The 15,886-nt window shown below is 38.2% G+C and overlaps 1 protein-coding gene across 2 annotated transcripts in view; it reads left to right on the forward strand.

The window, feature by feature from the left end:
* The window catches only part of LOC105823815 (lipid phosphate phosphatase-related protein type 5), a 126,519-nt gene that overhangs the window by 81,703 nt on the left and 28,930 nt on the right, over window positions 1-15,886 (forward strand). The window lies entirely within an intron of this gene.

Raw genomic sequence — 15,886 nt, forward strand, 5'->3', positions numbered from 1 at the left:
CTGAAACTGTAGATGTCCATGCTGTGACCAAATGTTCAAATGCTTTCCAACAAAAAGCAGACAAAACAGTGTCATTAAAAGGTTAACTTTAAAATTAAACAAATAGTTTTAATTTTTTGAAATTATTAAGTACATAGTAGTTAGATTTTTACAAAATAATGTACATTTTTAAGTATATCTAATTGAAGTTTCTTGAATGTGGCCTCATTTGATTACAGCTAAATAAATACAGGCTTCCAACATGAAAATGTTCCACACCCCTGAGCTAAGGGAACATTCACATCTTCCCAAGATTAAGACTTGGACACATCTTTTGGGGGGCCGCTATTTAACCTAGTACAAGGAGTGAGAGAGATAATAGAGAACAAATTAGAGCAAATTATAAGCAGATTAGCATGGCTGGAGCACAGATTCCTGGGAGGGAGGGATAGGATGAGACTGAAAAAACAATCAAAGGCCACATCAGAAAGGGCCTTATACATCATACTTAAAAGCTGGAACCTTTTTCTGAAAACAGTAAGGATTTACTTTACTTGCCCCCTATGAGCTATCATGGCCTTGTTCACCCCTTGAGAGAGGTGACTTAATCACGCATACCTAATCCAACCAGCAGATGCTTTAGTCTAGCACATTTTAAAATTTTTAATTACTTGCCAAGCTTTTAAAATTGATCAATTTCATATCAGAGCTGTATGCGTACTTGTTTTTGAAATATGAGTGATATGGTGGCTTGGACTTAAGTTCTCTATGGCCATAACTGGACTGAGAAGAACACTGCTCCTCCTCTAAAAAGCCAGTGTTCTCTCCTGTTGGCCTCAGTCCTTCTTGCTCATTGTTTTTTCAGCATAGGGCTGGGGCCATTAACCTCCTATCATTATGCTTTTGCTGTTGGCATTTTCTCTACTGGAACAACGGGGCTCAATTATATTACCTGATTTGCCCTTAAGATGAGTGAATTTTTAACTTTCTCTTTACATAAGGTATCTCCTCTTTCCCTCTGCCTAAGATTCCCTTCCACTCCCTCTTTCTTCTCCTGTTTCCTCATCTTGCACTCTCTCATGTAAATAACACCCACAGGAAGCTATGCTTAACCTTCTCCCCAGGTCTGGGTTGGTTATTGCATGAATTTTTTCTTGAGGCAAGGAAAGGATCTGTTTAAACTCGGGGCCTAGAAAAAACTATCAATCAATCTGACTTCTGTTTTCTGTGAATCCTTTCTATGATTTGTGCTCCTGAACATAAACCTCAATTATCCTTATTAACTAATCCTTTTTACATGTTTCTCTTTTCTCTTAGACTAAGAGCTCCTTGAGGTCAGCAACGATAGACTTATCTCTGTATCCCTAACCCAAGCACGTTGCCAGAACACAGTATAAAGGCATGATGAATATTAATTGAAAATGGGTGAATGAGTGAGGGAATAAATGAATGAATTATATATACATATCTTTCTCATGGAGAGTCAAGCTGTTTTTAAACTTTTAATCAATAACTTTTTCTGGCATATACTATATTTTCAGTGGGTATTCTAAGGAAATCTTTTTTTGTCTGTCAGGAAACATACAGTCTGCTTCCTCTTGTCCTTGTTTTGTTTTGCTCAGGGGATGACAAGCTTTCATCCACTGGCTCCTATATGCCTACAAGTACATTCCTGCCTCTGTTCCCTCAGCTATGTCCTGCAGTCACCCAAGCTCCGGGTCCCAGCAAAGCAAAATAGTTGGGACAACAGGCCTATGAAATAGTTTCCTCTGTTTCTCATCAAGGTTTATCCCCTGAGTACAGCTAAACCCCACCTCTCCTGATTCTGTCTTTCGTGTCTCCTGATTCTGCTAAAATGGTGAGAGCCTAGAATCCCTGTGTTCCGTCTTCCTCCTCTGCAGCCCATGCTGTACCACCTGCCAGACACACCTTCCTCTAGCACCTCAAGCAGCTAGAATACTGCTCCTTCTCCTTTTGGATAAGTGACAAACTCCTTCACATAGCTTGCAAAACCAAACTAGTTTTCCCAACACAGTTCACCAGCTTTAGCAAGGTATATCTACTCTACTCACTTCTCCCAGAACATGCCTCATGCCTTACCTCATGGTGCCTTTGCCCACGTCACTCCCTGCATCAAATGCAATCCCAACCTTGGCCCTCCCTTTACAAGGAAAGGACTTCCCAAATGAACAAATACTTTGCTGCTATTTGAGTGGTCAGTATATCTTTAGTACTTTCTCAGTTTTCAAAGCTGGATGGCAACCCCTCCCTGTTTAGTTAGAGTCATGGTCTCCCTGATGCCATAATTGGAACTGCCAAGAGGTTACAGCACCAGCGTTAGTTATGTGAAGCTCAGATCCTCATCTTTGCACCCAGTCTTTTAGCCTCATTATCTTAACTGTCCTCAAAGCAGCTCAGATTCATAATTTTTATTTTTAATTTTGAAATCTTAAAAAAGCCCTCTCACAGGTTATTTTTTATTCTGTTTGTTTCTGGATTAATAAAAAACCTGATCTGACCTGAATTCATTGGGTAAATTAATGTGAGGCTACTTATAATTCTTCACATATTCTACTTATTTGAATATCCATATGTTTTGACGTCAAAATGTGAATTTTATTGTGGGGTGCAACGTCTGACCACACTGGGGATATCACATCATGAACAGTACGTGGATCCTATTATCTAAACTCTGAAAACGTTCTGAACTCTGAAATACTTCTCAACTCAGGAGTTCAGATAAGGGATCGTGGAGCTGTAGCAAAGCACACATTGCTACTTTCCACATTTGACCAATGAAGAAACTAAGCCTCAGGGAGAATAAGTCCCTTGCATGACATCATAGCCCTAGTGTACAGACAGGTAGGGCTGGAGCTCAGATCCTCTGATTCTACCGGGCGCATGATCCACTCCACATAACCACCCAATGTGGATGCCTACTTACCTCAGGGTGGAGAGGGGAGAGGAAATATAGATTATTTTACCTCAGCCTGTCAAATGCATTAGTTTTTGAAAAAAGAGATTCCTAGAAAATGTACAACTTCTAAGAGATTATTTCCAAAATATAGTAACTACTACACACTTTAAAAATAGCTAAAGTAACACATAAGGCTGAAAGGTCAATCACAGAGTTAGCTTATTCATTGTGGAATTTGATACTAATTTTGTATATATTTTTGTTCTGATTAGATATAACTAGTGTAATATAGATACAAGCCCAGTTCTCCAAAGACGTATGCTCATTTCATTCATTCTTTGAGTAGCACTGTGCTGGGGGCTGAGTGCAAAGTGGGAGGCAAGGCAGATATCACCCCTGTCTGCATGGAGGCCTAGTCAGTGTTTTAACTCAGTTGTTTGAAACTGTGACCTGATGAAAGTCATGCCATTCATGGACTTTTGGTACCTAGTCAGCCTTCAAATGCCTGTTTAACCCATTATGTACTCAAATTATAGATTATGCTATAGGACTACCATGGGATACAATATTTCCATGAGAAAACAGGTAGCATGTTTTGATTCTTGGTGTATGTCTGAGCATAATTGCCCCTCCAAGTGGCTTCCTGCCTAGAAGTTTCGTTTGGCTAGTTCTGTTTTATTCCTCCCTCACTACACTTTCCACTTCCACTCCTGACCTCCATCCAGTTCAACTCAGGAGCGCACACAAGCGCACATTTAATTAACCAGCAATTTTTACCCATTCAGCCTCCTAAACATTCCAGTCTGTTCATGACTGCAGCTGTTACTTCAGTTCAGGATGTGATGATCCAACACTTGGAACCACTTCAGCTAAAGCTATATTTTAAAATTCAAGTATACTATTGTCATTTTCTCACTTCCCTTTAGCAGCTTCCTATTTTCCTTGCAATGAGAATTCCTTCACTTGACACACAAAGCTTTTTGTAGCCTGGCCTCTGGTAACCTTTCTGGCCTAATTCCTGCCACTCCCCTCTGCACTCACCCACATCCCCACCCACACGGCTTTCAGTCTGACACCCTAAGTCACTTTCAGTTCCCCCAGTTCCTCCTTTAAACACGCTCTTACCTCTGCTTGAAGACTGCTGAGCCCTGGCCCCACCTCCAAGGCCAAGGTAGAGAGGATCCCTCTGACTTCTGCACTGCGCTTAGCATCCTTGTTAGGGCATGGCCTTTGCAACGGAACTGCTTGAGTTTGAATCCCTGCTTCATCTCCTATTAGCTTGAAGTCCATGGCAAGTTTGTTAACCTTTCAGTGTCTTAGTTACCTCTACTGCTAAGCACCAATGTCATGGAATAATTTGGATTCCTTGATTGAGTACATGTAAAGCACTTAGCACAGTCCTTGACACATAGTAAGCATTCCGCAAATTTTAACTTTCACTATGATTAGCTAGTTATTGAGAGGGAGCCAGGCACCTTGCTAGGCACTGAAGTTACAAAGAGAAAAGGATATTTCTATCCCTCATAAGCAAGCAAAGGAGAAAAAGAAATTATTTCAATATAAAAATTATAACTCTTTTTATAATAGTTACAAACACAATACTTGGTAGCAGAATGAGAAAGAGATCGTCCCCTTCCCCCAACAGCTGGAACCGAAGTGGAGGATGTGATTGGAGGTGCAAGGTAAGCTCTAGCAGAGAGATCTCTTTTGACATCTTCGACAACTTGTACGCCTTAAACCCAGAGTGCTTAGGTGTGAAGGGTAGAAGCTGGTAGGTGTGAGAGAAGAGAGGTTATAGGGGTTCATTCTCCCCACCTTCCTCCTTCTTCTTGAAAGGGAGTAAAGTGAAAGTTGAAAAGCAAGGTAGGAGCACAATGGGAATGGATCTAGGCTACTTTTAGCTGAATGAAAATCGAGAGAGAGGGAGTGTGGGAGGGAAATTTCAACCATGGGAGGGGGGAAAGAAGAGCACTTTTAAGACCCAAATGAGGAAAACTTCTCCCCATCCCCCTGATTTATTCACTGATGAAGATTAGGAATGAAGTCAAGAATATCCTATAAACACACTCTTGAATTTTAAGACATTCTTTGAAATGTTACACTGTCAATATTTGTGATGCATATTCAAATTAGTATGGAGTTGATCAAGTACGTTGTTGCTGGTTGCAAACCTATATATACTCTCTATTCATACATACCCACAATGACCATGAGACTTTGTGTAGTGTGTGTGTGTGTGTGTGTGTGTGTGTGTGTGTGTGTGTGTAGGGGTGCCTGTGCCTTGTGCCACACATTTCCTTTTCTCATTGCAATGCTATATTTATCTTTTTAAGGTATGATATGAGTCTTTTTCTTGCGTCGTATAATTTAAGGCGATATCTCAAGATCTGGAATCCAGCTCTTAATATTTAATTTTTTTCTGAGTCTGTATGATATATGAATGTATTATATATAGTGTATAACATACTAAAATTATATACGAGGTCTGTCTGGAAAGTATCCAGCCATGTAATTTGAAAAATAGAGACATTTATTGAAGAAGATACAAGATACAACAGACATAGGACATAGGACAATGGTGCCTCGGTCCCCTTCAAAGTAGGCACCTTGGGACCTCACACAGTTCTCCCAGCATCTCTTCCACTGTTCAAAACACTCTGCAAGATCCTTTGTTGGAATTGCCATCAGCTGCCTCATTGTATTTTCCTGAATCTCATCAACATTCTGAAATTCCTTCCCTTTCAAAGGTGATTTTAGTTTTCGGAAAAGCCAGAAGTTGCAGGGCGCCAAATCTGGGCTATAGGGGGGCCAAGTCATCTGAGTGATTTGATGTTTCACCAAAAAATTCTGCACGAGTTGTGATGCATGGGCAGGCATGTTGTCGTGATGAAGCTGCCAATCACTAGTTGCCCATAGCTGCGGCCTTTTTTGTCACATTGCATCTCTCAGCTTCTCATCTCAAGAACATTGAGCTAGTACTCCTTATTAATTGTTTGGCCTGGAGGAGTGTACTCATGATGAAAAACACCTTCCCAGTCAAAAAAACACAGTTAACATGGTCTTGATCTTGCTGCAACTTTGCCGCACCTTGTTCAGGCGTGGAGAACCTGGCAACTTCCATGGGGACGACTGGGCCTTCGTTTCCAGGTCATAGGCATAGACCCACGATTCATCTCCAACTGTGACCTTCTTGAGAAAATCTGTTTCATTGGTAGTGGTTTGAAGCAAGTCATTAGCAAATGCAGCACAATGTTCCTTCTGCTCTGGTAGCAGAAGCCACAGAACACATTTTGCCAGGACACATTTCATGCCAATATCCTGCGTCAAAATCTTGGACACAGTAGCTTTTGGAATCCCCAGATCAGCCTCTAGTTATTGCACTGGCAGTCACTGATCTTTGTTGATTGCAGCCCGTACACGTTCAGCTTTCTCAGGTGTTCTGCTTGTTGCAGGCCTTCCAGAACATGGATCACTTTCAACAGATTCTGGAGCCATCTTTGAAGCATTTGTGCCACACTTTTATTCATGCTGCACTCATTGCATTGTCCCTTAAAGTCTTCTGAGTCATCCAAATAGTTTCTGCAGAGGAATGTTCAAGCTTAACGCAAAATTTGACGCAGATTCATTGCTCTACTCAGTCATTTTTAATGCAACGGCCACACAGTGCACATGCTCACTCCACGGTGTCTAGCACCCCACTGACCAGTACAGTGAAGATGTCATTGTTCACGCATGCGCCGTCCAGTCCACCCTCCTTGGCTGCCAGATGACATCAATGTCGCACAAACCGTTCTTGTTATATTATTATTAACAATGGCTGGATCCTTTCTGGACAGACTTCGTATATAGATAATCACATCATCATTAATTAGAGTTTCTTTCCTTAACTGAAGAAAGTCTGAGAAATATTTTGAGTCCTAGAGATTTAACTGCCAATTCAAACGGTTTTAAGGATTAGTCAAAGATACTAATGCTTTCATTGTTTCACCAGTAATTTCTTATCCCTGACATTAAACTTAAATTTTTTATTTGCATATTTTAATAGCTTTGTAGGTTCTACATTCTTCATTTGCCTTTGAGGTAAACCAAGTCTAATCCTTCAATTCATTTAACAGTCTAGTGCATATTTTTGTGGTATTGAAAGATTTTCAGAATGGCCTTTTACATAGTTCCTTACTTGCTAGTCAGAAAATTTTAAATCTTAAAGACGATGGACTTCTTAAAATTATAGCAATCAAAGATCTTGTGCCTGCAGGTAACTCCTCACATGTTACACAGCTTTCTTTTCTTTGATTCAGAACCAGAAATAGGATAGCAGCCTATCTTTATGTAAATATCATCTGAATTTTTATCTGATATCTGGAAACAAATGTTAAATGGTCAGTCTATGTGGTTCCTGATTTCATAGATGACCATAGCAAATGAAAGTGTTTTCATTCTTCTTGCTGATGGACAAAGTGCCACATGTGCGTTATATTTATTGGGGGTGAATGTCATACTGGAGATAAACAGTCTCCGTGTAAAATCAGCCATGGCTGCACTTTAGGGATTAGGTAGATGTGTCAGGGATGAAGGAGCTGTTATTCACAGCCAAGCCATCAATCGGCCTTTGTGCCGAGGGCAGCTGAGTTACTGAGCAGATTCAGATCTTAACTGCATGTACCAGCTGGTCCCGAACACTGAGGTTGTTGTTACTTACATCACATTTGTGACTCATTAGTGTTGCCCATTCAAGGGCATCAACTACAGGATAAATTCTATGTTCATAATGATGTAATCTTTTGTTAGGTGCCCATTAAGGATATTGTAAAGAAAATGGATGTTTACTCTTGATTTTCAAATACAGTCAGGACCTTTATCCCCATGCCAGTAAGTTAGGCAATTAAATTTATTATTTCTCCCAGGAAATGTATAGTTTTCATTTAAATATATCATTTTAATCCTTTTAGTTTATTCTAGTCGCAAAGTAAACACAAATCTTCAAGGTGCCATGTGATGATAATAAAACTTATACTTCTTATGTGATTACTGTTCTAAATTCTACAAACTATCATTGTCATTTTAATTTTTAAAATGATATAACTAGGACTCAGATAAGTTTAGTGATTTGTCTAAGGTAATGGAGCAAATAGGTGGTAGATTGCCCTTTTAACCCAGATTATTAAACTCCTAAAGCTGAGCTTTTCCTCCAGGTTTATACTGACTAAATATGGAATCTCTCAGATATCTAAAGGGTATTAACAAATATAAAGCAATTTGTTATCTTTGATGAAGTAAATTTTTTAAAAAATTGCTGTTATGATAATTAGAACTTGAAAATAATTAAATGTGATACTCAGAAAACTTAAAATAATTCCATACCAATATCATTTTATTGCAGTATGTGCTATTTCAAATGGTAATATGTTAATAAATATAAAAGATGGATATAAATGAAAAGGCACAGATAATTGTTGTCTGAGAAAACACAGGCAGCCTGAAAAATGGTTTTAGGTTTAGCACCCATTCCGACCAAATAGTAAATAAAAATACTGAAGTAGTGATAAATGCTGAAATGGATATATTCTTTCTGGAATATTCAGTGATCACTTTTCATACCCCTTTGAACTATGATACACTTGTCTAGGTCAGCATTGTCCAATAGAAATATAAAATGAACCATATATATGATTTTTAATTTTCTAATAGTCACATTTTTAAAAACTGAAAAAGAAGAAGCGATATTAATTCTTAAAATATATTTTATTTAACTTGGTATATCCAAAATATTACCATTTCAACATCTGTCAGTATAAAAATGAGTAATAAGGTCTACATTCCTTTTTTTCAAAGTTTTCTAAATCCAGTGTAAATTTGATGCTTGCAATACATTTCAATTTAGACACTAAATTTTCATCAGAAGTACTTGATCTGTATTTGAATTTCATAAAATTTACAGTGTAGAAAGTAAATGTGCAAACTCAATTTGTTCCAAACATATTTTAAAGTTTTTTGATAAACTAATGAAGTGCCAGTTTTGAAATGTTTAATTAAAATCAAATATAAATAAAAATTTAGGACTATTAATATAATCGCTCTCGCCACATTTCCAGTGCTCAATAGCTACAATAGCTAGTGGCTGCCATACTGGATTCAGTGCCTCAGAGAAGGGAAGACCTCAAGAGAAGAAGAAAAAGAAGACAGTGTTTAGCGTCAATAGTAAAATGAGGCTAAGCTTTGTCAAGAGAAGATAAGAACAGAAATTTCTAAATCTCAAAGCTATTTTTCCATGCCAAAAACAAAATTTAAAGACCTGAGTATTTGATTATGAGCCAATAATAGAGAGAACGCAGGATGAAATGGATGGTACCCACCAACCTAGGGGAGGGGAAGGGAGCCCTTCCTGGCCTGGGCAGTGGGAGATTGGAAGAGAGGGAAGGGCAGAATGGCAGATATGCACATTGGGATGAGCATCCTTAGGTTAGAAACTCTGAGAAGGAAGTTGGTCACTGGATAACAGAAACTCCGGAGACATTGTAGAAATAACAGAAAGTAGAAGGGCTTGTACCTCATTTCTGGCTTAAAACTGGGAGAGCTCCTCTCAATATACCTCTGCAGCAGGAATCAGGCAGCAGAGAAGACAGCTGCCGTGAGAGCCTGAGGACCCTGCAGCAGAGCTTGAGAGGGCAGCCACTGGGAGCCAGAAGGAGGATGTGCTGGAGATGATAGAATCTTTATAGTCTGTGAGCCAAAATAGACCATGTCAGCATGGGGCCACGAGGACTTTAGTAGTGGTTGTTAGCAGGGCACCAGTGATGCAGTGGAACACACACATGGCAGTAGTGGCCAGCTAGGGCTGGTGGGTTGCCTCCCCATAGTGGCTGTGAGATCTGTAGGTCTCCCCAGTGTTTTGTTTTTGTTTTTTTTTCCAGAGTAGGGAAGGGTGAGAAACTGAGAACAATTGTGCCTCTATTGATAATTCATCCCTTTCCCATCCTATTGCTGCTCAGCATAAGATGGGTGCTCATGATGAAGTTTAGGTCAGTTATGGAAACCAGAGTAGCTGCAGGTCTTACACAATCTAGACCATAGTACCGTATTTAAAATTTGCGACTTCAATATACCCCCATTTATTACACCACCACTACCATGACTTCCAACTCCTATCACAGCCCTGAAAGGTCTGAATTATGTGAATACCAGTCTGTCTGGTACAGTCCATTATTGCATCACAATTCTGTTACATACCCCATCAGACACCTTTACATTGCTATCTGGCAAATTTATGAATGTGGATAAAAATATCAAGTATGGGCACAGTAATAAGACTTTCAGGACACTGCACAGTTGGCTTAACAAATGAACCCCCAAATTTTTTGTACAACAAAAATTTTTGTACAAAAATGCCACTATATCAATTTGTAAAACAATCTCTAGTGGAGTGCCATGAGGTTCTGTGCTTGATGCTATCATGTTACTGGTGATCTGTCTGGAGCTAACTAGTTAGAGGCTGGAAGTGGGAGTACTAATATGATAGATGCTAACATAAAATTTCAGAATGGTCTTGACAGGGTGGAATATTATTTTGAAAACAACAAGAAACTTCTTTTATTTTTGAGAATAATTTTAAGAGTCCAGGCTAAGGGGAACTTGAAAGGGCATCAGTTCATGTGAGGAAGTCATGGAGGATTTACTAGACCACAAACAAAATATGACTAATATGACCAATAATGTCATGAGGTTATTTAAAAAACAAACAAACCAACAAACCTAGTGCTTTATTAGATTGTATTAACCAAAGTTGCCAAAACCCAGAAATGAGTTTAAAGATAATCTGACCCTAAACTGACTATGAGATGTGGATCAATGAGGAAGACTATAGGGTGCAATCCAGGAAAGCCAACAGCTGTGCTCTGGATTGATCAGAAGACATGTGCCCAGATGGGTTGAATTTTGGGAGAAGGACTAACAAAGGTCAAAAGCACTAGTGTCCAAGCTGCTGAGGGATCTGGCCACTAAGTCATTCCCATACTGATGGATGGAGTTGAGGCCATTCGATCTGTAGGAAAGAAGAGGAAAATGGTAAGAGAGTACATAACAATCACCGGCAAATGAACAATTAGTGAACATCTTTAAGCAGAGGATGTAAAAGGGGGAAAAATGGCAAAATAGCATACAAAAAAGTGAAAGAAGCATGAAAATGAGAGAAGGAACAAAGTTCTCCAGGTGCTAGGCCAAATGCCCCCATAAACCCAATGATCTCCACTAGGTCTGCTCCATTCACCAGAAACTGCCCACAGAATCGAGGTCCTGGTCCTGTGTATTTTCCGGCCTGGCCCTGACGTGACTCCTGCAGTTACTGAGGATTCACTGTGGACCAAACTTTGTGCTAAATACTTTACCTACGCCATGGCACTCAATCCTTCCAACACTGTATGATGGCATTCTAATTATCGTTTGTGTTTTATACATAAGGAGGCCAAAGCTTAGACAGGTTGAAGAACTTGTCTTAAGTAAGTGGCAGAGCTAGGACTCAAACTAGACCTTTCTGTTTCTAAAGTGGATGTTCTAAGCACTATGCCTGTTATCTCGTCCTTCGGAATATTTTTACAAAATCCAGTATGTTCATTCATTCATGCATTAAACAGATATTGATTGAGTGTAGTAGTTTTCTATTGACACCATGACAAATTACTACAATCTTAGTGACTTAAGACAAATTTATTATCTTAACAGTTCTGTAGCTCAGAAGTCCAACATAGGTCTCACTAGGCTAAAATCAAGTTGTCACCCAGCTACATCCCTTCAGGAGAGTCTAGGAGAGAATTTATTTATTTATTTTTATTTCAGAATATTATAGGGGTACAAATGTTTAGATTACATATATTGCCTTTGCCCAACCTGAGTCAGAGTCACTCCTTGTTTTTTCCAACTTCTAAAGGCTGCCTGCATTCCTTGGTTTGCGTTCTCTTCCTCCATCTTCAAAGGCAGCAGCGTAGCATCTTCGGATCTCTCACTGGCTGTAGCCAGCGAATGTTCTCTACTTTTAAGGACTCCTGTGATTAGGTAACATATTCACATGTTTCTAGGACGTGGGCATCTTTAGGGGGCTGATATTCTTCCTATCACAAGTGCCTACTCCGTACCAGAGATTGCTTCAGGCTACATGAGACAGACTACAAGAAAATATGCAAGATAATTTCAAATAGTGATAAGTACTTTCAGACAATAAAAGTTGAAGAATTCACTTTTCCTTAAGCATGCCATTTATGCTTTATTCATTCAGCAATTTTTGAATTCTTACTGTGTAAAAGACATTCTATGCATTTCAAATCGAGCACTGAGTTTCTGTTCTAACAGAGAGAACAAACATATGTACATATAAATGGAGACCATGATTTTAGATAGTGACAAGTGCTATGAAGAAAATATTCTATTCTCTCTCCCCTATACCTTTGCATTTTTCCTTTATTCATTCTTTTATTCAGTAATTCTAGTCTTTATTGCATGCTCACTGAGCGTGAGGCAAAGTGCTAAGCACAGGGCTGACAGTGAAGAACCCAAACTTGGCTGTCCTCAGTCTAGCAAAGGAAACAACAAAAATAAATAATAAATGCATTGTGGCAAGTGTTCTGGGAGAGGACAAACAGTGCTTTGAGAGCACAGAGCAGGATAACTTCTGCTGTCTCCTGTCTAGGACACCTTCCCTCACCACTTCCCCTTTGCCTGGGACTCTCATGGTCATCCTTCAGGATCTAACCTTTGAGTTCTCCTCTTTGCAGAAACTTAGCTTACCCTCTCGTGCACAGTAGGTGCTTAACAAACATCTGTGCATTTTTATTTTTATAATAGTGTTTTTTATATAGAACAACGTTTTCTCAATTGAACCAAAAGATGAATGTTTATTATAACAAATGAGTCAATTCACATTATGAGGTATTGTGATTATATTTTAGTAAAGGCAAACAAGTAAACAAAACTCCTTTGTATATACGTTAATTATTGTATATATTTGTGTAAGCAAAGAGAAAAGTGTAGAAGAAAATACACCAGGAGGCTATTAACAAGGAGCAAAGATCAGCTTCGGCTTTGTACATCTTAGTGCTAATAGGTATTTGCACTAAGATAGAATGGATGAATAAGGACTGCTAATAATGGTTAAACAGGTTGGCCTGTAAGGTGGTGAGCATCTACTGACCCTAGAGGACTGAGTAATTATTAATATCATCCTGCTCAAATCACACACCCTTCTGTTTGCATTTTATTTTAGCTACATTTTGACATCTGGTTATCCTAAATGGTTTCATAAGTGAATTAAAAACCGAGAGAGCATAAATAATCAATTCCTGTCCTGTATCCAACTTGCTTAATAGATTGTTATGCCATAATTTCCTCTTCTGCAAATTAGGAATAATAGACTTCCTATAAGGATAACACAATTAGACTGGTTAAAAGGCACTTATATTCATAAAATACTAAAGAGTTGCTGAGTACAAGTGAAAACTCTCTAATTTTTCTTTTGTGACATTTATGCCAACTGATTATGCTCCAGAAAAAGCTGTGTATTATAAAGTACTGCTGTAATCCACCTTAAAGTTAAATCTATAACCCTTGAAATTCAATCACCATTCACTCTCCACTCTGGATCTGGATGTAATGTGTGGATCTGTTGGAGGAAAAGCCAACTCCCAGGCTATTCCTAATATGATGGAAGCTTTCTCATGAGTTTTCACTGTAGCCAGACTCTGTCTTTGGGCTCCTTATAAACCTTGCTTGAGTTATTACTACAATTTAGGAATCAACTCAACATTCAAGAGAAATTTCAGAGAGCGGTAGCCCAAGCCCACAGGTTACTATTGGCCTACACAACTTGGACAGATAAGGGGTGGGCTGTATCTGAGATGGTTTTTGGTGATGAGAGAAAGGCAAATGTTTTCCAAAGCCATATAGATTCTTCAAGAGATTTTGCACACAGATCACACTTAACACTACTTTCTACTTCTCCCTAATAGCAGAGCATAAATGTAGTCTTACTCTTATGATACTATGGTGGCCTTCTTTCTCCTATCTTTAATTCCAATTCTCTTGCATTCACTGATACTCAGCTTATGTTCATTGGCCATTTCCTCCAGGCAAGAAATCAATAAAGAAAGAATAAAGGAAGGTTAAGAGGTACCTAAGCACCTTCCCCCTACTTCCCATTTACGTCTTCCCCTTCTCAACAGTGCCACCCCAATCATAGAGTTTGCAGTCTTCATAATAAACTTTACCCTGATTTAATTTTTTCGCCTATAAAATGAAGGTAATAATAATACCTAACTTAAAGAGTTGTTTTACATTGCCTTGAACAGTGATCACTCATTAAATGGTAGCTATAATTAATATTATCAGTATTAATATTATTCAGTTATCATCCCACATTTATTTTGTCTTAATGAGGATAGGATATCTTTAGAGTTTTGACAGATGTGAATAACTGCAAAGGTAAGAAATTATTAACCAACCTTATATCTATCTACTTTAAAGAAAATCTCACAAGCAGCCTGAATTTCACTCTTTACTCATGCGTACTCATCATATAAGGAATTACTACTCTATTAGCTGCCTCACTGGAAACCTGAAGTGGAGTGATATTCTTGCATTGTTATTCATGTAGGCAGAGCTCTTTAACACATTCTCTACGAATGGCAAAAGCATCATTTTCTATTTTTCATCTCCTCTTCTTTCCTCTCATGTATACTTATCCTTCATAACTGAAATTATTAAGCTCTTCCAAGCGCAGGCTTATAATACACAGACCTAGCTCTGAAGGTCACGGGCCACGACGGAGACAATTCAGCTTCTATTTTTCCCCTGGAGCATTGCGATCTGAGATAGATTGCAAAAGGCTAGAACTTGGCTAGAGAGAAGCCTTGTATCACCTGAACTTTTTAAATAGTCATACAGCTTCTTTTGGCAGATAAAAGGGCTGAAAACTTTGTCCAGCAAAAAAAATAAAAATAAAAATACAGATGATAATTACGAAAATGACTGCTGTGGACTAAAACCCTGATTTTGGTTTACTTTCTTAAGCAGATATACTGTTTATTTAACTGAGGAAAACAGTCAGATGTTTATATGCATTTCTCAGTATTTTTCTGAGTATATTATCAGTACCAGATACTAAACTGACATTAATACCATAAAATCTGATTGTACTGTCAAAGCAATCTCTTTTATAATTATTCTACTAATGAAATAATAATTGACACATTCCACTTGCAGTCAACAGATTTGCTGATAGAGTGATACATGGTTTAAATTATGAGTAACTGAGCTATAGAATAAATCACATGAGGAAGGACCAAGTTTCTCTTGAGGATGGTGGCTCATTACCTGGAGGTATTTCATTCACAGCAATCAGTTGACACTATTTGTTCTTCATTAGCATATGTGAAGATACCAAAAACGTAGGTATCTATTCATTGTTTTGTTTTGGTTTTAGTTGACACATTTCCCTTGTTGTACTTAAGTTTTTGGTTGTCCTAATTCTGGCTGATAAAATTTAGTTAAAGTGATTTCATAATTTCAGATAACAGCATAAAAGCAAACTTTGGCGATCTATTGAACCTAAATTATTTTTTCAAAGTAACATCTATTTGGTAGAAATCTCCATTTTATTTTTTCTAGCTATATTCACAATTCGGATTTTATCAAGTATGCATCCTCTCAATATGGCATACAAAATGTAAACACTTCATTTGTTTTCCACTTCTAACAATATTGTTGAGATTGATCTAAAATAAAATTTCAGATAAAACAGGAATAGGTGCAGTAAAAGTAAAAACAAAAAGGGTCACTTGGAATATTTGTACTCAGTGTTCCTAGATGATTAATAATGTTACATAAGAATTGGCCATTAGTAAGAAATTGCCATATCAGGTAAGTAAAATTAAATAATTGCTATTTTTGAATTCTACTTTAAGAAACTTCCATCAAAAATTCGTAAACTATTGTTAATGATTTTAACCA

The sequence above is a fragment of the Propithecus coquereli genome, unplaced genomic scaffold (assembly GCF_000956105.1).
Source record: "Propithecus coquereli isolate 6110/MARCELLA unplaced genomic scaffold, Pcoq_1.0 Scaffold7, whole genome shotgun sequence".
NCBI lineage: Eukaryota > Metazoa > Chordata > Mammalia > Primates > Indriidae > Propithecus > Propithecus coquereli.